Genomic DNA, 22581 nt, shown 5'->3' with positions numbered 1-22581 from the left:
AGATATAATATACCCCTCTTCTTCGGAGTGGGTTTAGCCGGTGGTTCAGGAAGAGTCCAATCATCATAATTTTTCAATATATTATTCAATAATTCTTCAGCTTGTCCAACAGTTCGTTCCCTGAAAACACAACCAGCACAACTATCTACGAGGTCCCTAGAAGCATCGGTTAGTCCATTATAGAAGATATCAAGTATTTCATTTTTCTAAAGAGGATGATCAGGCAAAGCATTAAGTAACCGGCAAAGCCTCCCCCAAGCTTGTGGGAGACTCTCTTCTTTAGTTTGAACAAAGTTAAATATTACCTGTAAGGCAGCTTGTTTCTTATGTGCAGGAAACTATTTTCAGAGTAGTAAATCATATCCTGGGGACTACGCACACAACCAGGAGCAAGAGTATTGTACCAAGCTTTAGCATCACCCTTTAATGAGAAAGGAAATAATCTGAGAATAAAGTAGTAGCGAGTTTTCTCATCATGAGTAAAAAGGGTGGCTATATCATTCAACTTAGTAAGATGTGCCACAACAGTTTCAGTTTCATAGCCATGGAAAGGATCAGATTCAACCAAAGTAATTAACTCTGGGTCGACAGAGAATTCATAATCCTTATCATCAATAAAGATAGGTGAAATAGCAAATTTAGGATCACATTTCATTCTAGCATTCAGAGATTTTTCTTTATACTTGTGTAATAATTTATGTAGATCATCTCTATCATTACAAGCAAGAATATCTCTAGTTGTTTCTTCACTCATAACATAACCTTCGGGTACCTTAGGCAATTCATATCTAGGAACGCTAGTTCTAGCAGGTGTTTCAGGAGATTCAGTTTCAAGCTCATCATCAGATTCAACAACATCATGTTGTATTACTCTAGCAATTTGTTCATCAAGAAATTCACCAAGTGGCACATCATCATTATCAAGAAAGGTACTAGCATCGTCATAAGCATCATTCATAGTAGAAGTAGCATCATCAATAACTTGCGACATATCAGAATTAATAGCATGTGGTGGTGTTGCAAGCTTACTCATAACGGAAGGTGAATCTAAAGTAGAACTGGATGGCAGTTTCTTACCTCCCCTCATACTTGAGGGAAATATCTTAGTCTTAGGATCCTTGAGATTCTTCATAGTCATAATATGATAATAATCCCAAGTGACTCAACAAATATAGCTATGCTCCCCGGCAACAGCGCTAGAAAAAGGTCTTGATAACCCACAAGTATAGGGGATCGCAACAGTTTTCGAGGGTAGAGTATTCGACCCAAATTTATAGATTCGACACAAGGGGAGCCAAAGAATATTTGAAGGTATTAGCAGCTGAGTTGTCAATTCAACCACACCTGGATACTAATTATCTGCAGCAAAGTGATCAGTAGCAAAGTAGTTTGATAGTTTTGATAGTGGTGACAACAACAATAGTAACAGTAACAGTGATGGCAGTAATTTGGTAGCAAGTGTAACAGCGATAATAGCCGTAGTAACTTAGCAGAAACAATATAAGATAAATTCGTAGGCATTGCATCAGTGACTTGTTGGATGATATTCATCATGAGACAGTTATAACCTAGGGCGATACGGCACTAGCTCCAGTTCGTCAATATAATGTAGGCATGTATTCCGTAAATAGTCATACGTGCTTTATTAAAAGAACTTGCATGACATCTTTTGTCCTACCCTCCCGTGGCAGCGGGGTCCATATTGGAAACTAATGGATATTAAGGTCTCCTTTTAATAGAGAACCAGAACAAAGCATTAACACATAGTGAATGCATGAACTCCTCAAACTACGGTAATCACCGAAAGAAGTCCCGGTTATTGTCACTCCGGGGTTACCGGATCATAACACGTAGTAGGTGACTATAACTTGCAAGATCGGATCTAGAACATGGATATAATGGTGATAACATAAACGGTTCAGATCTGAAATCATGGCACCCGGGCCCAAAGTGACAAGCATTAAGCATGGCAAAGTCATAGCAACATCAATCTTAGAACATAGTGGATACTAGGGATCAATCCCTAACAAAACTAACTCGATTACATGATGAATCTCATCCAACTCCTCACCGACCAGCGAGCCTACGAAGGAATTACTCACTCCCGGTGGGGAGCATCATGGAATTGGCGATGGAGAAGGGTTGGTGATGACGAAGAACGAAGATCCCCCTCTCCGGAGCCCCAAACGGACTCCAGATCTGCCCTCCCGAGGAAGAACAGGGCTTGATGGCGGCTCCGTCTCGTGGATCGCGACAATTCTTTCTCCCTGATTTCTTTTCTCCGAAAATAGGATTTTATAGCGTCCGTTTCAGGATCTGCGGGGCCACCAGGTCGGGACAACCCACCTGGGCGCGCCAGGAGAGGGGGGCGCGCCCTGGTGGGTTGTGCCCACCCAGGCCCCTCTGTGGTAGGTCTTGGCTCCAAAAATTCTTATATATTATATAAAAATTCCTCGCAAACTTTTGTTCCATTCCAAGAACTTTTATTTCTACACAAAAAGAACACCATGGTAGTTCTGCTGAAAACAGTGTCAGTCAGGGGTTAGTTTCATTCAGATCATGCAAATTAGAGTCAAAAACAAGAGGAAAAGCGTTAGGAAAAGTAGATACGTTGGAGACGTATCTGGGAGACATATGATAGCTCTACAACATGCATGACACACGAAATTACTAGATTCTAGGATTTTGAAATATGAGCACAGGGATGGCTGGGAAATGCAGATGCTCCTCCAGCACACCACAAGGTGTGGTCCTATGAAAATAACAGTCGACTGAAAACAAATAGGTCAGTCCATTTTTTCTGCACCGTCCGATGTACAAAGAACGGGCAGATCCCCTTCATCTACCTCCAGCCAGTCAGTGTTACGATCTTCCTCGACACGCCAGTGACCACCGGCCCAGTCCCCTGCCTCCGCCCTCCCCTCAACCTCACCGCACTGCCGTGCTTGGCACCGCCCCCCGGCCATCCCTTCAAGCCCCGCCGACCTCCAGATCAGGCGCAAGCAGCTCCTGTGCCCCACACCCCTATGATAGACACCGATGCGCCGCTTCCCCGGCGAACAAGTGGACTAGGTCCTCCGCGCACCTAAGCGGGTGCTACTTCTTTTAATTGCGATTCAACTGACCCTGAATTGAAATCCAGGCGGGCTACTGACCTCTAGCCAAGGTGAAATAGTAAATGGGAGGAAACCTTGTGAATTTAGTATCACGAAGAAGATGCAGTAAGAAGTGCTCAACTAGTTTCTTTCGTGGGATGAATATGGTGTGAGCAGAGACGTAAGATTTGCACGAATAAGGGAAGAGGAGTACCTCTTTCTGCTGGCAGTATTGTGTCCTCCTTCTGTTTTTCCAACGATCTTTTTGTGGTTCGCTGGAAACGAGAGGTTGTGGAGGACGGTGGAGCCTTGGACGAACCCATTGTCGCTGTCAAAACCGGCGGATCTCGGGTAGGGGGTCCCGAACTGTGCATCTAAGGTCGATGGTAATAGGAGACAGGGGACACGATGTTTACCCAGGTTCGGGCCCTCTCTATGGAGGTAATACCCTACTTCCTGCTTGATTGATCTTGATGAATATGAGTATTACAAGAGTTGATCTACCACGAGATCGTAATGGCTAAACCCTATAAGTCTAGCCTGTATGACTATGGTAATGAGTCTTCGTTTCCAGACTAAGTCATGCGGTTTATATAGACACCGGGAGGATCTAGGGTTACACACGGTCGGTTACAATGGAAGGAATCTACATATTCGGTCACCAAGCTTGCCTTCCACGCCAAGGAGAGTCCTATCCAGACACGGGTGCAGTCTTCGGTCTTCGTATCTTCACAGCCCATCAATCCGGCCCATGGCTAACAGGCCGGACGCCCGAGGACCCCTTAGTCCAGGACTCCCTCAGTAGCCCCTGAACCTGGCTTCAATGACGAGGAGTCCGGCGTGAAGATTTGTCTTCGGCATTGCAAGGCGGGTTCCCTTCTTTCCGAACTCCAAGATAGTCTCCAGACGCTATGATTGTATCCGGACCTGTCACACACACCACACACAACCGTAGAAAGAATATAATACTCCACGAGTCCAATCCGCTGACAACTTTTTACAACATGACATCATGTCAGTCCGGTCATTATTTCGAACCGTTGTTTCGCCTGCGGCCCCATGTTCCGAAACGCGGTTGTCATTGACACGTCCAATCCAAGCAGAGATCGTGTCCCTTTATGAAGGGATTCTTTTATCAACACAGACGTGGGTAGCCTAACCGTCCTCAGGGTACAACTCCTTGGGAATAGGCAAATTTTAAGGCCCGGGCGGAGGCACAAACCCGCCTTTCCTCTTCACGCTTGCTTCTTCCTCGACTCTTACTACCTCGAGTTCCAACACCCAGGTTTCATCCTCCGTAAGCCCCAGTCATGTCCAGATCCAGCCGTCAAGGCCGGTGGGTGGCTTCTTCTATCATAGAGGAGGATATCACGAAGCTTCGGGCGGCCAGATACTTGACCGCATAAATCCTCCACCGGCTTCCCACGGAGGGGTAGGTTATCCCTACCCCAAGATCCGGCGAGAGGGTCGTGTTCACTTCCCACTTCCTCCAAGGATTGGGGTTCACCCTCAATCCCTTCGTCCGGGGGCTCATGTTCTGTTACGGGTTAGATTTTCATGATCTCGCCCCGAACTCTGTTCTTCTCATCTCGGCGTTTATCGTCACGTGCGAAGCCTTCCTCCGAACTCCTCCACACTTCGGCTTGTGGCTCAAGACCTTCAATGTGAAACCGCACATGATAGAGGGGGAGCAGGCGGAGTGCGGTGGTGCCTCAGTGAGCAAGCGTACCAGCGCTATCTGGCTAAAAGGATCTTTCAAAGAATCTTCCAACTTATGGCACCAGGAGTGGTTCTATATCACTGAGCCCCGCGGTTCCAAGTGGGTAGCTGCGCCTGCGTTTTGATCCAGCCCTCCAATTTAGCTTGCATCATGGATTAATAAGGGGTTGGACTGGGGGTCAGTTGACGAGGTGCGGACTTTGCAAAGTCGCATCCGAAGCCTCAATGAGAAGGATATCAATATTGTCAACGTTATCCAGGTAATGCAAGTCCGTTGGACCCTGCCGTGCCAGCGACGGCCTCTCCGCCCGTGGGAGTTTAACCCAGAAGGGCCATGGACTTTCAGCACTTCTTCGGCACTACGCACGAAGGAATGTGGAAACTATTCTTCGGGAGACGAAAACAATGGCCGGACACCACCGAAGATACCGGCCTAGATTGTAACCATCCGGAGTCCCCGGTAAGTACTCGTCCGCCGAACACCTCATAATCAGATATCCTGTGGTAAGACACTAAGCAAACCATCCTTTTTCAGGGCTGGATAAAGAAAGCGGAACGAATTAGGTGTCCGGCCCCTCTTCCCAAAGACTCAGCAGACCCCGTGTTAACAAGGATGCTGGCACCGGCACCGCACCAGGCGCCGGCAGGGGAGGGCAAGGTGGAGAGTGAGAAGACCCGGGAGGACCTTCGTTCCGGAGGTGAATTAGATACTGAGTCCAGAGAAATCGACATTTCCTCGCCCGAAGACAAAGGCGAAAGAGAAGCCCGTATCCCTTCTCCATTCAGGAGGAAAAGGGCCGCCTTCGAAGGTTGGGAAGGGCGGTCTCCTAAGAGGGGCAAGATGCCACCGTCGAGCGGCTTGGGATTGGAAGGCAACGCTGTTGAACAACTCCGTCATGAGGATGAGCCCTCAACCAAACTGTAAGTGAATCCGGGGTGCTTTGATAGCGTCCCGCTCCTTTCGTGTTACCGAAGAGATATGTAACGCGCCTGTGTATTTTTACAGTTCGGTACAGAGTTTTTCTGGGCAATCCTCTTCTTTGGGAGATCTCCTCCCAGAGATGATGTAAAGCCAGACGCCTCCCCCAACCTCCTCGCCCAATAAGGCGGACGACTCCCGAGTGTCATCTCGGAGGGTTTTTCTTGATCAACAAGCCGTGTAGGGGATGAAAGAGGCAGTACCCGAAGGTGGACCTCCGATCGTTCGGGATTCGAGGGCCAATAATGAAGGCCCCGGACTGTCCGGTTTTCAGCCAACGATGATTCTGGAGACGGGTAAACGGGTTCCTTCAAAGGATGGTCGTGCTCCTACAGCGGCTTCCGGAGACTCGGCGGCACTGGATATATTGAGGGATATGCTGTGAAAAGCATCTGTCTCGGGGGAACAACGTACGTTGATGGGTACGGTGGTTGAGAAGAGTCTGTCCACAAAGAGCGGATTGAATGAAGCCTTCATGAGCCTGCTAAGAGGCTTCGAGGTTTGTGATGTAATGTTTTCAACAATATTTTGTTTGCAAAGATGCACCTATGTATAGGTAGTAGCCCCTGAGACTCGGGTTGGCTTCCCATGGGAGGCGAACGGAGGATCAAGAAGAAATATTCAAGGACTAATCTGATTAACTTGAACACAGGCTGCTTCCCCCTGGCTACTTCCTAGACTACGGATATTGCCGAGCTGCAGCGGAAGCTTGATGTGGCCGGGGATGACATTGCGTTAATCAATATGCGTCTTGACGAGTCGCAAGGTATGTATTTGGGGCAGTCCCTTCACATACATTTTTGTGAGATAAGCATGACGCTGGAAGTTATATACTGGAATATGCATGGCTGCAGATGGTGCTGCCGCCGTTGAAATTCTTCGGGCGGAGCTGGCCCGGGCCAAGGAGCAGGCCCGATTTAGTAATGCGGCTCCCGAAAAGGCATCGGCTGAGTTAAAAGGCGAACAAGCTACTCAGCGCCAAGACGAGGAGAAGATATCCACGATGGCGCTTGAACTACAAAATGCTGCTAGCTGCTGTGAACTTCTTGAGAAGGAGAATGAAGCCAAAACGGCTGAACTTGACAAGGCCTTACAAGAGGCGAGAGAAGCGCGGTCTGAATCCAGAGCAGCCCGTGAGGAGATCGGGCAAGCTGGGGAGATTGCGGCTGGTAAGCCCTTTTTGCTATAGACTAAGTTCGGCGATCCGAACTATGCTCAGCTTAACCAAGTGTGGAGTTCTTCAGACGAGTTTTTAGACTTGCCGAAGAGTTCTTCCGATGCGACACAGTTTTACCAGGCGCGAGAGCGGTATGCAACGGAGAAGCTTTTCTGGTCACAATTTGGCGCGTCGAAGCGCCCTCTGTTGCTGAATGAACAGATGTCCCAATGGGCCGAGCTTCATAGGATATCCAGTGCTGCCATGAAGAACATCATAATCCGGTTGTGGCCAATTGAGCCTGTTCCGAATAGCTACTTTGGCTTGGTGCAGCGGCTTGTTGATGCGGTGCCACGTATCGACGCTGTGAAGCGGTCGGTGTGCATTGAGGGTGCACGGATGGCCTTTGCCCGAGTCAAGACATTCTGGGGGAAGATGAAGGCCATCGATGTTGCGGCGAAGAGTCCACCCAAGGGCAAGGACCGTTACGAACCAGAGCATTATTTTGAAGACGTCCTAGAGGCCGCCCGCTTGATAGAGGGTCAATGCTCGAAAGACATAATGTTCGAGTGAGGTGTATGGGGATTGTAAAAGACAATTTTATAATTAATCTATTTTTATGTTTTGCTCGAAAGCTTGTGTTCCTCCTGTGCGGCCGTTTAAAGTTTTCCAGTCGTCGGCTTCAGCCCCCTCGTAGGAAGTACGGGGGTGTTCGGAAAAGCATTTGATCACTCTTGACCCAACGTCTTGGTCCATGAAGGAGGTGACAATGCGGCGAACCACGCAATAAGACTATAGGGCGTTAACACTTTCACTTAGACATAGGAGTTTTATAGGGGGGGACTACGATATATTCCCTAGTATGTGTACGGCTTATTCCAATATGATGCGTTACATATATGACCTGAAGAAAAAAGGTCCTTCGTGTGACACGGAGGGAATCACGACAGATTCCGATAAGTCATCGAGTGGTTGACCAGCTCTCGCAGCGTCATGGCAGTCGGTTTTCGGCTTTCTCTACTGAGGTGCTTGACCAGATGAACCAGAAGCACAATCATAGTAGTTCTCCCTGTACTACCCTAGCCGATACGGCAGAACGTAAGGTAGCAAGCACAGGAGCCGGGCAACCCAACCATTGACCCAAGACATGATTCGGAGCTGATGCATATAGGACCAAACTCGTGACGCCGAAGTACGCTTATAAAGCTGTTCGGACTTTGTTGGCAACTAATTTGTTCCCATACCAAGCCCCTAGCAGGTTGTGCCGAGGTATGGCGGTGAAACAACTATAGGGGCCAAATTCATTTGTGAAAAAGAAACGAATGATTAATGCAGATTATATTTACTGGGACCTGAGTGATATGCCGATTATTACTTTATATATAAAAATACCACAACCCCAGCTATTTGACATGCCCGGGGTCGAAGGCGGAGGAAAAAGGCATATTACCGGCTCGAAATAAAGAGTGCGGTCTACAAAAAGTTATTTTGGACCTCCTGTCGCACGTCTGCGCCGCCTGTCCTCGGCGAGGGGAATCCTTGACGGAAGTAGCCCCGTAGGTGAGTGTATCGATTCGAACTCCGATAGAGTCCGTTTAGATGTTTGTCCTTTGCGTCACCTGTTTTTAAGAGAGAATAAAGAAAGAAAAAGGAAAGTAGATAAAAAATGTTACTGGAATGCTTGCAGGCTTGTCCGTATTGTGCTTCCGCCAAAGCCCATGGTATCTTAAGTGCGTAGTGATGTATGCGCCGTACAGATTTTGAGGGTATATGAGGTGGGCGGCGGAAGCCGAACTGCTATTTCCGCTCCGGGATTGATCGATCCTTGGGGGGAAATTGCTTCTGACCCCCGGTATTTGGTTGGTGAACCTCTCCGTCGTCCCTATCACCTGGCGGCCTCCTCCCTTTGTGTTCGGCGTTGAGCTTGCCGGCCTGCTTGAAGACCCAACAGCTTTTGTTAGTATGATTAGCTGGTTTACCGGGGTGTCCGTGAATCTGGCAGGGTCGGTCCAATATCCTGTCTAGGTTGGATGGTCCGTCTCGGTTCGCCTTGAATGCCTTTTTCCGTTGACCGGGTTTGGGATTGCTGAATCCGGTGCTGACCGTTGTGTCACGTGATCTTTCATTATCATTGCGACTGTTGTGCTTGCTTCGTCGTGGCTTGCCATTGCCGTCTCGAATTTCTGAAGTGCCCGAGCTGCTGGCGCTGTTGCTTCTACAAGCGAGCCAGCTGTCTTCTCCCGCGCAAAAGCGAGTCATTAGAGCGGTAAGGGCTGTCATGGATTTAGGTCCTTCTTAACCGATGTGGCGTGCAAGCCATTCATCCCGGACGCTATGTTTGAAGGCCGCAAGGGCTTCCGCGTCCGGACAGTCGATGATTTGGTTCTTTTTAACTAAGAACCTAGTCCAGAGCTTCCTGGCTGACTCTCCGGGCTGCTGGACAATGTGACTTAAGTCATCGGCGTCCAGTGGCCGGACATATGTTCCTTGGAAGTTGTCGCGAAAGGCGTCTTCCAAATCTTCCCAGCTGCCAATAGAATTTTCCGGCAGACTGTTTAACCAGTACCGAGCTGGTCCTTTGAGTTTTAGTGGTAGGTATTTGATGGCATGAAGGTCATCTCCGCGGGCCATGTGGATATGGAGGAGGAAGTCCTCGATCCATACCGCGGTATCCGTTGTTCCGTCGTATGATTCGATATTCATGGGTTTGAACCCGTCTAGGAATTCATGCTCCATTACTTCGTCTGTGAAGCAAAGAGGGTGTGCGGCGCCTCTATGTTGGGCCACACTGCGACATACCTTCGATGGAGTCCATTTGCGGTTTTCGGCCCGGGCGTGGCTAGGCTTGTCACGTCCGAATAGATAGCCGTCGTCGCGTGTCGAGGCATGTCCTCGCGATCCGTAGATTGATCATGCGTGTCCTGCTCTACTGTCCAAGTCCTGTCGAAGGTCGTATGTACAACCCCGAGCTGTTTTATTCTTGCTTTTACGGCGAGGTGGGATGGTCTAGTGTTCGGCTTGAGTTGCCGCTTTATCCTGACCAAGTTGTGGTCGTCCTGCCGCATTGTGCGATGATGGTACGGGCTCCAGCGCCTCGTCATCGAACTGAGGTAGCAATCTACGCATCGGGTAGCTTTTGGCTGGGCCACTAAGGCCGTATTCTTCAGTGGCCAGGACTTTGGTCCATCTATCATTGAGCAGATCTTGGTCCGCTTGAAGCTGCAGCTGCTTCTTTTTCAGGCTCCTTGCAGTGTCTATTAGCCGGCATTTAAAGCGCTCCTGCTCGAGGGGTTCCTCAGGCACGACGAAATCCTCGTTGCCGAGGCTCTCCTCTTCCTCGTAGAGCGGAAGATAATTACTATCCTCCGAGTCTCCGTGTATGGCCCGTTCGTCAGGGCTAACTTGCCCATTTTCTCGTTCCCCTGTTCGGAGGTTACCTTCACGGGGTCTTCATTATTTTCGGCATCTTCCGGAGTATTTTTTTCGGTGCCTGTATTACAGTCTTTGGAACGACGTGACTTAGAGCGGCGTCGAGGAAGCTGGCGCTTGGGCTCTCTCTCAGGAGGTTTATCCTCAACTGGATCCTCTTTGTCATCGTTGTTAGTTTATTCAGGCATGTCCACCATGTATACGTCGTAGGAAGAAGTGGCCATCCGTCGTCCAGTGAGTGGCGGGTTTTGGCCTTGCTCCTTGTTGGCATCGTCGTCCGTACTGGCGATGTCTTCGGAGCCGTAGTCAAGCATGTCGGTTAAGTCCTCGACAGTGGCTATGAAGTGGGTGGCGGGTGGGAAGCAAAATTCCCCATCATCAGCCTCTAGTTTGAACCGTACACAGTTCGGCTGTGAGTCCCCCGCCAAGGACAAGTTCTTTAATGAGTTCAGCACATCGCCCAAGGGCGAGTGCTGGAAGATGTCTGCGGCGCTGAACTCGAAGATCGATAAACGATCAAGTTCGGTATCCGCGGACTCGCATGGTTCGGAACTCATACCCAGAGAAGAGTCCAGAGTTCCGGTGGCACGAGTATTGCGTGAGATTAAGTCCAGGTGCGGCTCCAATGCCGGGGAATCTGTGGCCTCCGTGGTGGGGTTGAACCTCCAATCCTTGGATGCCGCAGTGTGTTCTGGATCTATGGCCGGAGAGGTCACATGAGCTATCTCCTGGATGCGGTCTGACGACAGATTTAGGTCATGTTCGTCAGGGTGACTGGGAGCGGTCGCTGCGGTCTCGAATCTGGTGAAGATCAAATCTCCATGGAAGTCCGCAACGTAGTTCAAACTCCCAAATCTGACCTGATGGCCAGGGGCGTAGCTATCGATCTGCTCCAGGTGGACAAACGAGTTGGCCCACAGTGCGAAGCCGCCGAACACGAAGATCTGCCCGGGGAGGAAGGTTTCTCCTTGGACAGCGTCACTATCAACGATTGAAGGGGCCATCGAACCTTTCGTCGACGGCACAGTGGAACTCTCAATGGAAGCACCAATGTCGGTGTCAAAACCGGCGGATCTCAGGTAGGGGGTCCTGAACTGTGCGTCTAAGGTCGATGGTAACAGGAGACAGGGGACACGATGTTTACCCAGGTTCGGGCCCTCTCTATGGAGGTAATACCCTACTTCCTGCTTGATTGATCTTGATGAATATGAGTATTACAAGAGTTGATCTATCACGAGATCATAATGGCTAAACCCTAGAAGTCTAGCCTGTATGACTATGGTAATGAGTCTCCGTTTCCAGACTAAGTCCTCCGGTTTATATAGACACCGGGAGCATCTAGGGTTACAAACGGTCGGTTACAAAGAAAGGAATCTACATATTCGGCCGCCAAGCTTGCCTTCCACGCCAAGGAGAGTCCTAACCGGACACGGGTGCAGTCTTCGGTCTTCGTATCTTCACAGCCCACCAGTCCGGCCCATGGCTAACAGGTCGGACGCCCAAGGACCCCTTAGTCCAGGACTCCCTCACCCATGGCCAAGTTGTTGAGTGTGGTGCGGTGGCTGTCTGTCGGCGGCGGGGAACCAGATCCGAGGCGGCGAACGACGGCGTAGCGGGAATAGCTCCGGTGCGGTGGACGGTTGCGACAGTGGAGCGGCAGCGGTGAGGCCTAGGACGGCGTGGTCGAAGTGGTTCTGGGGCTTGCTCGTATTCGAACCATAGCTACACCTCTTGATTGGCATAAGGCCACCAGGGAAATCACCTGGGGGCTTAGTCGTATTCGAACCATAGCCACACCTCTTGATTGGCATAAGGCCACCAGGGAAATCATTTGGGGGCTTGGTCGTATTCGAACCATAGCTAACACCTCTTGATTGGCATAAAGCCACCAGGGAAATTACTCGGGGGCTTTGGTCGTATTCGAACCAAAGCTTAAACCCTCTTGATCAGTGCAACACCACAATTATGACTATTTAAATCCTTCTTGATTTTTTAGGTTTATAATGCTTTATGAGTATAATTTATCCTATGTTTATTAACCCGGACTGGCCTTTGACTATAAGTCACAAATAAGAGGTAAACTAATATCCTATGGTTATTGATCCGGCCTGGTTTTATTCATAAACCGACAAACAGATGATAATTACCCGTATTCAAGTTTTGGGTTATCACCCTTATTACAATGGCCTGCTAAACCAGCAGTGTGATAACATATCACAGGTATGGTATATCTTACAATACATACGGTTATTTTTATGCCTAGCAAGGGTTATAAACTATGTTATTGGGCATGATAACCCGTCTAGCGGTAAACCGCCAGGACATTTTTTGTTTATTAAATGCAGGAGCAGATTCCATATTGCTAAGTATCATAAGCAGACATAGCATATCTTAACATGGCGGATTAACATTGTCATGCAAAGTAAATGTGCACGATGGCATAACAGACCAAGCGTTTAAACTAGCCTATTACAAGGCCCTTTGATGCCCAAAAGGATAATTGTTTTCAACAAGTGTTGCAGAATGCAGAAGCTAAACCGGCCACCGGTTTATGAATCTTCATCGGGCTGACTTGAAGGTTGTGGATCATCCTGCGCCGGTTCATCCTCCTCCTCTCCACCCAGTGGCTGGAAGTCAATGGTTGCCCAATCGATCCCAGTTAGGGCCTTGAATACGCTTCATCACTTATAAGTGTGGAGGGTTCAACATCAGGGGCATAGGTATACTTACGGATTGGCGGGGTAAGATTTTGCACATCATAAGTTGGCGCATTAACCCGTTTGTTGTCGGCGTCGTTAATTGACTGGTAATGTGAAAGATCGGTCTCTTCAGCCAATTTGCTGGCCAATGGGCGCATTTTCCTCCTTTATGCTTGGATAGCCGTTTCCAATATCGGCCGAATCAAGGTCAGGTATCCACGCTTTGGCCCGAGTTAATGCAGTAAGAGCACCTGCCCTGGCAGCCGATTTCTTCAATTCTTCAAACCGGGCAGGCATCATTGACAGCCTTTCCAACGTCTCCTTGATTAAGGTTGGGGGTGGTTTGTTATGAGAGGCGGTACAGATGATCCGTTGTGCGCCGGTATATAATTGCTCTATAAGAGTATAGGCAGCCTTTAATTTCTTCTACATGTCGGAGCCAAGATGAGTAATGCGAGATCTTGCATCATTACAAACATCGGTAAACCGGCAGTTTATGGGATAATACATGTTTAAAGCTTAGGAAGAGGCTCTTTACCAAAAATGGCAGAAGTCATGGCGTTTATTTGCCGCTTCAAGCCAGTCAGCTCCTCTGTTACTAGATTAAGGGCCACTTCAGCGTCCTTAGCCCTCTTCAGCAGAGTTGCTTTCTCTGTATCCCAGACAACCCGCTCGCTCTTGAAGCTTTCCTTCAGTTTCTCCATGGCTGTTAAAGCGCTGGTCAACTCCTCTTTATCCTTGGAAGTTTCTGCTTGCTGGGACTTAATATTTTCATGAAGGTCGGTGATTTGGGATTCTTTCTTGCTAAGATCAGCCTGCAAGAAACGTTCAATTTATAAGTTGGCAGTATATATTTGAAGTCCCAAGCACATAACAAGTTATACACTTGGCACTTGGGGGCTAATGCCTATTGCTTCTTATCAATAATTTTTATAAGTCCCAAGCTCAATACAAGTATTATTCTTGGCACCTGGGGGCTAATGCATATTGGTTCAAGTTAAAGTTATCGATTTTTTTGCCATCAATCAGTTTGGCCCAACGGTTTACAAAGGTATTCAACAAGTATTTTTAACAGCATGAAGTCCCGGTTCATCTTTGAAAAGATAAACCGGTCCTTTGGGGCATCGCAGGCAAAATTGAAGCATTGTTATTTTACAAAGTCCCGGTTTATAATAAAATTGTAAACCGGCCCTTGGGGGCTACTGGAGTTGATAGTCTAAACTGGTCAGAAGGAAAGAATGCTTATGTAGAGTTAGTGACATTTACCTCATACCACTCCTTCATCATGTTCACTAAACCAGCTTCATAATCGCGGCTTGTGTACAAACGGTTTAAAAACCCAGAATGAATATCTTGGGCGTTGAGGTGGGCATAGCTTGCCAAATCCGTTTTCCACTTGCCCTTGTCCATAGAGGCAAATTCTTCCTTAGCACTATGTTTTGACAAAGCGATAGGGTTGCCAGGGGTGGTGTAACCAAAGCCAGTAACTACAACATCATCCGTTTTGTCATCAGCGGCTTTGGCTGGGCTTGGCGGTTTATCAGCAGCTTTGATTGGGCTTGAAGGTTTATCATATTGGCCCATTGGATCAATTTCCATTTTTTCAGCAAAAAAGTCATGATCTTGCGATGGCGGATCATCAAGAATAACGTCAGCATTTGGTTCCACTGGTTCTGGGGTTTTCTCCGGTTCAGTGGCCATGTTGTCGTCAGTCGGTTTATTCAACTTGGCCCTTTTGCTAGGTCTGGCAGGCTCTGAAAAGAATGAACATAAAGGTTAGTATATTAAGCAAGCGCAAGGTATAAAGGGTTAGTTTAAAATGCTCACCCAGGAACAGTTTTAAGGGGTCGAAGCTGTGTCCCTGTTGACTCGCCAGAAGATGAATGAGATGTTCCCTGATAGTTTGAATCAGACGGATTAAGAGGTTGTCAGAAATAACCTGCCTTGGGATAAGATGTGTCAGGAATAAGTGAAACCTCTGGGCGGCGTTTACGAACCGGCGTGTTCGGTAAACCGGACGAAGTAACCACCTGGCCACTATGCCGGGTTGTGCGGCGAGCTTCGTGTTGCTGCTTCTTCAAAAGAAAGTTTGGATCCAAGTAAGCTATGGGGTGAGAAAATCTTACTTTCCGGTTTGCTTGACGTGTTTTCTATGTTGGCAGAGGATCTCAACCGGAGGAAAGAATAATTACCTCCACATCATCAGCCTGGCTAGCTTCAGCGTCATCCTGATAATAGTCATTGTCAATAAGGTGTATGAAAAAGGAGCCAAGAGAATCAAGTTCTACCTCTGATTCTGGGTTATCAAGATCATCATCGATGTTCAAATCGGTGGACTCGGCGGTGTTCTTCTTGGCAGGTTTTTTGGTATACTTAGTCTTGGGGCGAGGCATCTTGGCCGGTTTATCTTGTGGTTTCTTTTTAAAGAACGGATCATCACCCTGTCAAAGATTGACAAAAGTTATAAGGGAATATTAAAAAGGATCAGATTAAAACAGGAGTTTTGTAATTCTTACAGCTGGCGGTTTATTTGAAACACAGAAGGGACTAAGCCCTGTTTTACTGCAGACAGCCACCGGGTCATCCAGTATCTTCTTGATAGCTTCAGTAATTTCAGCCTCAGTTAGCTGAATGTCGATGTGCCGTTGAGGATCTTTCAAGTCCCATGTGTACTCGCACATTAAACCGGGGCGACGGCTTAAAGGCAGAATGCCCCAAGATATCCAGCAACGAACAAAGTCAATGCCTGTTAAACCATTCGCCACAAAGGCTCGGAGCTTCGAAAGCTGTGGTGCATACTTGGCTCGTTCCTTGGCTCTGAGTCATTGGGGGAATGGATGTGTATTGGTAAGCCGGTGAGCATGATAACCCGGCAGAGGATTCTCGTCAGCTGGAGACGTATCTTGGCAATAGAACCAAGTCTGATTCCAGTCTTTGGGGTGACTATGATGCTTGGCGTGAGGGAAGCTAACATCTTTCCTTTTCTGAATTGAAACCCCGCCAAATTCAGTATTGGGCCCATCCGTAAATTCAGTACGGCGGTTCAAATAGAAGAAGTCTCTGAACAGTTCAACGGCAGGTTCTTCTTGCAGATAAGCCTCGCAAAACACTTGAAAATTGCAAATATTGGACATGGAGTTACGTCCAATATCTTGAGGGTGGAGTTGGAAGCTGTGAAGCACATCACGGAATTTTTTTGATCCGGGAGCGCTAAACCCTCGACCTAGATGACCAACGAACACAATCACTTCTCCATCCTTGGGTTCAGGAAAATTTTCTGGACCGGGGACTCTCCAGTGGATGACTTCCTTTTTCGCTAAAGCACTGGTTGCGACGCACCCGTTTAGTTGTTCTTCCGTAACCCGGGAAGGGACCCAGTTGCAAGCATAAAAAGATTTGGCCATTTATACGACAACCTGAAAGAAGGTTTTTGCCGGTTTAAGGTTCATGATTGACAAGCATAAAGCATCGCAGGTTAAGAGACAGAGTGTTAAAGCAAGCATAATTGTTAAACCGGAGGTTGATGTTGTCAGAATTACAACGATAAGCGATTGGCAGTTTAAGAGGGGACTAATGGTACCTGGCGGGTTGTGATTTTCTAAAGTTAAACCGCCTACATTGGTATTGAAGGTACAGATCTGAAATAACTAAGTGATGAAAAAACAGGTTTCATAAGTTGGCATTGTAATTTTGGATCTACCACGTATCAGAAAATGAAAGTATATTCAGACTTAAATATTGATACCAAAGCAGTTGATAAAGGTTCAGATTGGAGTTTCTGCTTAAATGAGATGCACTGATGAAAAAAGAAGGACTATGGCCATCGCTATACAGGTTAAATATTGAGGTTTGAATCAAAGAGCCACTGCGTAGTGACGAACACCAACGAACACCGATGAACGTTCAAACCCTAAAGACAGATTTATGATGGAAGAAAGGGAGGCTTACTGATGCTGAGGGAACAGCGGAGAGGCGCCGCGATTTTCTGGTGCATTCAGGGTGATGCAGCGGCCGGAGTTGAGGTCAAAGACGAGGCTTGACGGCGGCGGCTGAGTTCGAAGCGCTGGGGCGATGCGAGGAAGACGATGAGACGAAGAGGCACGGAGGGGAAAAAGTGAAAATGACCCCCGGCCCTATTTATAAGGTGAATAGATAAGTGGCAGGCGCGGGAATCGAGGAGGTCAAAAAACAGATCTATAGATGTGCAGACGCCTTGATTTTTCGAGATTCATTAAAAGTGATACATTAAAAGATTTAGGTTCTGTGTAAAGTTAATGGAAGATGACGTCACGACGGATTATCATGGTCTTGGAAGATGACGTCACGGCGCGTTACAAGGTTTTCGCGAAGGTGTTGAAGAAGGAATTTTCCTATGTACTGAAGATTTACATGAACAAGTTCAAATCAATCTGGGGCCTAATGTTGGGGATATAACTATCGAGTATAAACAGCCCAGGAGGGGCCGGGTTATACTCATAGTGAATTATTCATGTTGAAGCCCACGAAGACAAAGAGTATGGCGCTTTACGGAGGAGATTTAACAAGAAGGCCCAAGGCCCAAATGCGGATTAGGGCCCGTAGATGTAAACCACCATATGATGTATGACTTGTGTTGTAAGATAGGAAAGGGTAGAAATCGAGCCGAACACGTTTATGAGCCGGCCAGGATTCTGTAAACCGCCGGGCGTCAACCTGTGTATATAAGGGGACGACCCGGCGATGGTTTAGGGACAAGAAACATCAGATCGAGAACCAGGCTTAGCGTATTCGCTCCCTAGTCATCGAAACCCTAGCAATATCACCTCAAACTGGATTAGGCCTCTACCTTCACCGCAAGGGGCCGAACCAGTATAAACTCCTCGTGTCCTTTGTCCCAATTAACCCCTTTAAGCTAACCCGTCGCGATGGCTCCACGACTAAGTCCTCACACTAGGACATCTGCCGTGACAATTCCACGACAATCCCATCTCGGCGAGACCGAGATCCCTATCGGTGAGACCGAACAGATTTGGGTTTATGGCTATGGCTATGTCAAATGAACTCGGTGGCGCCGGATAGATCAAATCGGTGGGGCCAATTTTGACTTTTGGTTTGGGACATATGCGGATATGAGAAAGTGGTTGAGGGATTTTTGAGCATATCACTAAGCATTTTGAGCAAGCAAGCCATGAAGCAACACCTCATCCCCTTTTAATAGTATTGGCTTTTCCAATGGACTCAATGTGATCTTGGATCACTAAAATGAAAATGTAGAGTCTTGAGTTTTTTGCCAACATGTGTCCTTAGCATTTTGAGGGGTCCACATTCCTAGTCCATGCCATGCCAATCGTTGAACTTTCTGAAATGATTATCGTGAAAGAGAATTAGTTCAATGAGCTATATGTTGTTAGGAATTACCAAAACCACCCAGGGATAGTTGCACTTTCAATCTCCCCCTTTTTGGTAATTGATGAAAACATATAGATCAAAGCTTCGACAAATGATAATAAGATTGAAATACATCGTCGCTTTGAGAAGTATGTGATAAGCAAGAGCTCCCCCTAAATTTGTGCATTATTTAAAATTTGCTTTTGAATGCAAATGCACAATCGATTAGAATCATGGGTTACTCTTCCATGTCACACACATCTCGGTGAAGCGCTCAAAATGATAAGGTAAAATATGCACTCATCACCAAGGCAAAGTGAATGATCATATATGAGAAATAAATAATAGCAACATTCAAGCATAAGCATTAAGGTAAGAGATGATCAAACACATGATCAAACGAGTATCTCACACACACAAACATAGAGTATCGTCCAAGCAAGCACACAAATAAGTATCAAAAGAGATAGCAGAAACAACCAAGCTCTCTCTCTCTTGAAGCCTATGATCTATACACTTTCTCCCCCTTTGGCAACAAGTTACCAAAAAGCTCGAAAATGCACAGTGATATGCGTCACTCTAGGCTTGATCTTTGAGAGGAGGCGTTGAGAGGACTCCAAGGACGAATGCATCTGTTGAAGTTGTTGGAGCTGGTGGAGTGGCAACTGGAGGTGCTACTGATGCTGTGGCTGAAGGTGCTAATGTAGTAGCTCTTGTGTCAGTCATTGGCACTGCAGCAGATCTATGTCCCCTAGGCACTCTCTGAAAGGCATCTGGGGTAGCCTGCCCTTTCCTCTCTTCAGCTTCTTCTTGGAGCTGCTCAACTGCTGTCTGTATCTCTATCACCTTCAAGTCAAGATCATAGAATTTTGTTTCAATGATCCTCTCTAGGCTTTCTTGGTTCTGAGTCAAGGTGGCCAATCCCTTCTCAATCCTCAAGGTGGATTGAATCAGGTATCCAAGTTGATTTTGCTTTGACTTGAGAAACACTTGAGAAGCCTCTTCAGCACTTGGCATCTTTGCTGCCTTCTCAGCTTTAGCTTTCTCCCTCTTCTCTTGAGCCTCTACAGATGTAGGATCTTCAGTATCCATGACAACCGTGTTGCCCTCAAAATCAGGCCTCAAGGGAAGATGTTCCTTGTCCAATAAGTATGTGCATGTGCCCATCTTGGAGTTGATGAGCATCTGGATGTGTGGAGCATACCCACAAGATATCTTCTAATCTATAGTTGTCATGTTGATTGTCTCAACAATCAGACTCATCACTTTGAACTTTTGGGGCACATCAAACAACTACAACAAATTTATGGAATGGCCTCTGATCATCCTATGATCGCCTGACTTGGGCAACAAGGTATGCCTCAAGATAGTGTTGATGGTGGTCAGGCCAGACAATAGACAGTATACAGAGCCCATCTTGTGAGTTTCCAAGGCTTTGTCAGGAATCTCCTTATACATGTTAGCCATAGAGTTGGGAATCTTCTTCTTCTTGGCATAAGCATCTATGTCATCCTCATGCTCTGCAGGGGCATTGATTAGTTTGGCCCATTCAGCAACTGTCGATTGGTACCTGGTACCTTCAGACATCTAGACAATTCTGCCATTAGGATAGAAATGTGCTGTGGAGTAGAATTGCATAATGAGTTCATCATTCCACTTGGTGAGTTTCTGACCCACAAAAGCATCTACTCCACACAGCCTGAAGCTCTCATGCACTCCTGGGAAGTGGTCTTCATTGTTGTCAATATACTTCTGGTCTGCCCACTTCATTTCACAAACAATTGGCTTCTTATCTAGCAGAATAGTCTCATAGAAGGCATGTTGCTCCTTGGTGTGAAACCTATAATCCACAGCAGTCCTTCTCCTCACGGCATATGGATCAGATTATCTCCATAGTCTGAGACCTGCATCCTTTCTGATCTTCATATTTTCTGTCACTGGATGATTGTCATCATGGTCTGGGATCTTGGGTTTTAGCTTCCTAAGCACTTGGGCTTCAGCATCTTCCTCTTCTTCAACTTCAGTCTCAGGCATTGGGGCCTTGTTCTTCTCAGCAGCTGGTATATTCCTTGTGCTCCTATTTGGTGCAGTCTTGGGAGCTGGAGTAGAAGCTTTGGGGGCTGTCTTGGGCTTAGAAGGGGCAGCCCCAGACTTGATGACATCCCCCATCAGCTTTTGAGCTTTAGGTGCTGGTGCAGCATCCTCTTCCTCTTCATCCTCAGCTGGATCTCTCATCATAGAGGATCTCCCAATGACTTTGGCCATAGTTTTCTTGAACCTTTCTTTTCTCTTCTTGCCCGCACCAGCCTCTTTTGGTTCAAGAGTGAACTCAATTGTTTCATGAGTTGAGGCTCTGCCTTTGGACATGGGCACTCTTTTTGCAAGAGCCTTCTTGTGCATACCAGGCTTTGTAGATACAGTTGTGCCAAACTCTTTCTTGACAACCTTTTTCTTGGAGTTGACCTCCTCCTCAGCAGCTACATAGTCTTCATCTTTAGACTCAGAAGTTCTCTTCCTCCTCTTCCTAGTAGCAGCCTTAGGCAGGTTGCTAGGAGTACTTCTGCTGCCTTCATCATAACTGCCAGAGGGACTAGTGCCCTCACTCAGATTCACCTGCTCTTCTGACTTATTCTGGCTATCACTCTGATCAGGCATTCTGGCACTGCAAGCTGACAGCTGACCCTGTGGATAGTTATAGATGAGATAGAGTGGATGAGCATCACAAAGTGCAGAGATTTTGCAAAACAAATGAGTCAAAAACTTAGTTTTAGTTTTCCATAGAAAGCATTTCGGAGCTACCGATTTGTTAAACTCGGTGACACCGAAGCAACTTTTGGAGTCTAAACTAGTGGAATCGGTCAGGTCGAGACACAGTTCGGTGACTCCGAGATTGCTAGGGTTTCACTGAGAGTTGAACTCGGTCACACCGATTTGCAAGTTTCGGTCAGACCGAAAAGTGCAAGTGCAATGGCCTAAGCCATATCGGTGAGAGAGATTTCCACAACTCGGTCGGTCCAATTTGAGTTCGGCGGAAACCTAACCCTAAATTTTCGAATCAAATCTAATCTAAAAGAGGTTTTTGCTGGACAGGACGATCTCATACGTGGTCAAGAACATGGCGTTGACTTTCTGCTAAGAATCGGAGGAAAGAATTGCACAAAGATTCAAACTCATACCCTAGTTCGGTGATGAGCTCGCTACAGCGGCAACGTCGGTGTAGAATTCCGTTGATGGCGACGGAGACCAGCGGTGGGAGGTCGCTGGCAATGAGAGGACGATCCGGAGACCCAAGACGGCAGGGCAGGACACGTGTGGCGAAGAGGTTTTGGAGAAATTTCCAAAATTTGACCCGTCGGTATATATATCCTGACCCTGTCGGTGTGACCGAGTGCAACAACTCGGTGGCACCGAGATGCAGAATCGCAAGAGGTTACTGCAACTCGGTGTGACCGAAAGGTTCTAATCGGTTGCACCGAGATCGAAAACCTAGATCAACTCAGTGAACTTGGTTTGACCGAAAAGGATGAATCGGTCAGACCGAAATGCACACAGAGGTTTTGGAAGTTTAAGTCTATGACGAATCGGTGACTCCGAGTGCTCCTCACACAGAGGGTTCGAATCTGATTTGATCAAACGTTGTGATGTAGCATGAATAGAGTTTGAGACGAGAAAAACATAGATAGCCAAAGGAAGTTCTTAGGCATTCTTGTCCATCCATTTGGAAAAAGAAAAAGAGCCAAACAATCAAAGCAACAAATGGATGTCCTCGAATGATAAAAGTATGCAACCAACATGCTCACATAAGGAATTGGCAAATGAAATATGTGACAAAGCATGCACAATCACTCTAGCATCTATCAAGCAATTGGCGATGACTAGGTCATCTATATATGAGTATATTGACTTAGGAGTCAAATGAGAACATTTGATCATAGGTCATACTCATCGTTTAAGCTCAAGTGGGGTTACCACTTTTACATAAAGCATTGTTGTTTCACACCATTAGAGTTGCTTTAGCTCAATATTTAGAGTAAAGCTCCCCTAGATGTGATATCCCCACCCCAAGAGGGGTGAACTAACCTTGGGTTTTGTCGTTAATGACTTCATGTAGATGTTGAAGATGTGGATGCTCAATGT

The 22581-nt window shown here is 47.1% G+C and overlaps 1 pseudogene; it reads right to left on the bottom strand.

The window, feature by feature from the left end:
* The window catches only part of LOC109734529 (uncharacterized), a 156383-nt pseudogene extending 135284 nt beyond the window's left edge, over positions 1–21099 (bottom strand).
* Between the last annotated feature and the right edge of the window lie 1482 nt (positions 21100–22581).

Source organism: Aegilops tauschii, chromosome 5 (assembly GCF_002575655.3).
Source record: "Aegilops tauschii subsp. strangulata cultivar AL8/78 chromosome 5, Aet v6.0, whole genome shotgun sequence".
In the NCBI taxonomy this organism is placed as follows: domain Eukaryota; kingdom Viridiplantae; phylum Streptophyta; class Magnoliopsida; order Poales; family Poaceae; genus Aegilops; species Aegilops tauschii.
The sequence above is the reverse complement of the archived record's forward strand: the minus strand, read 5'-3'. Positions and strand labels throughout refer to the sequence as shown.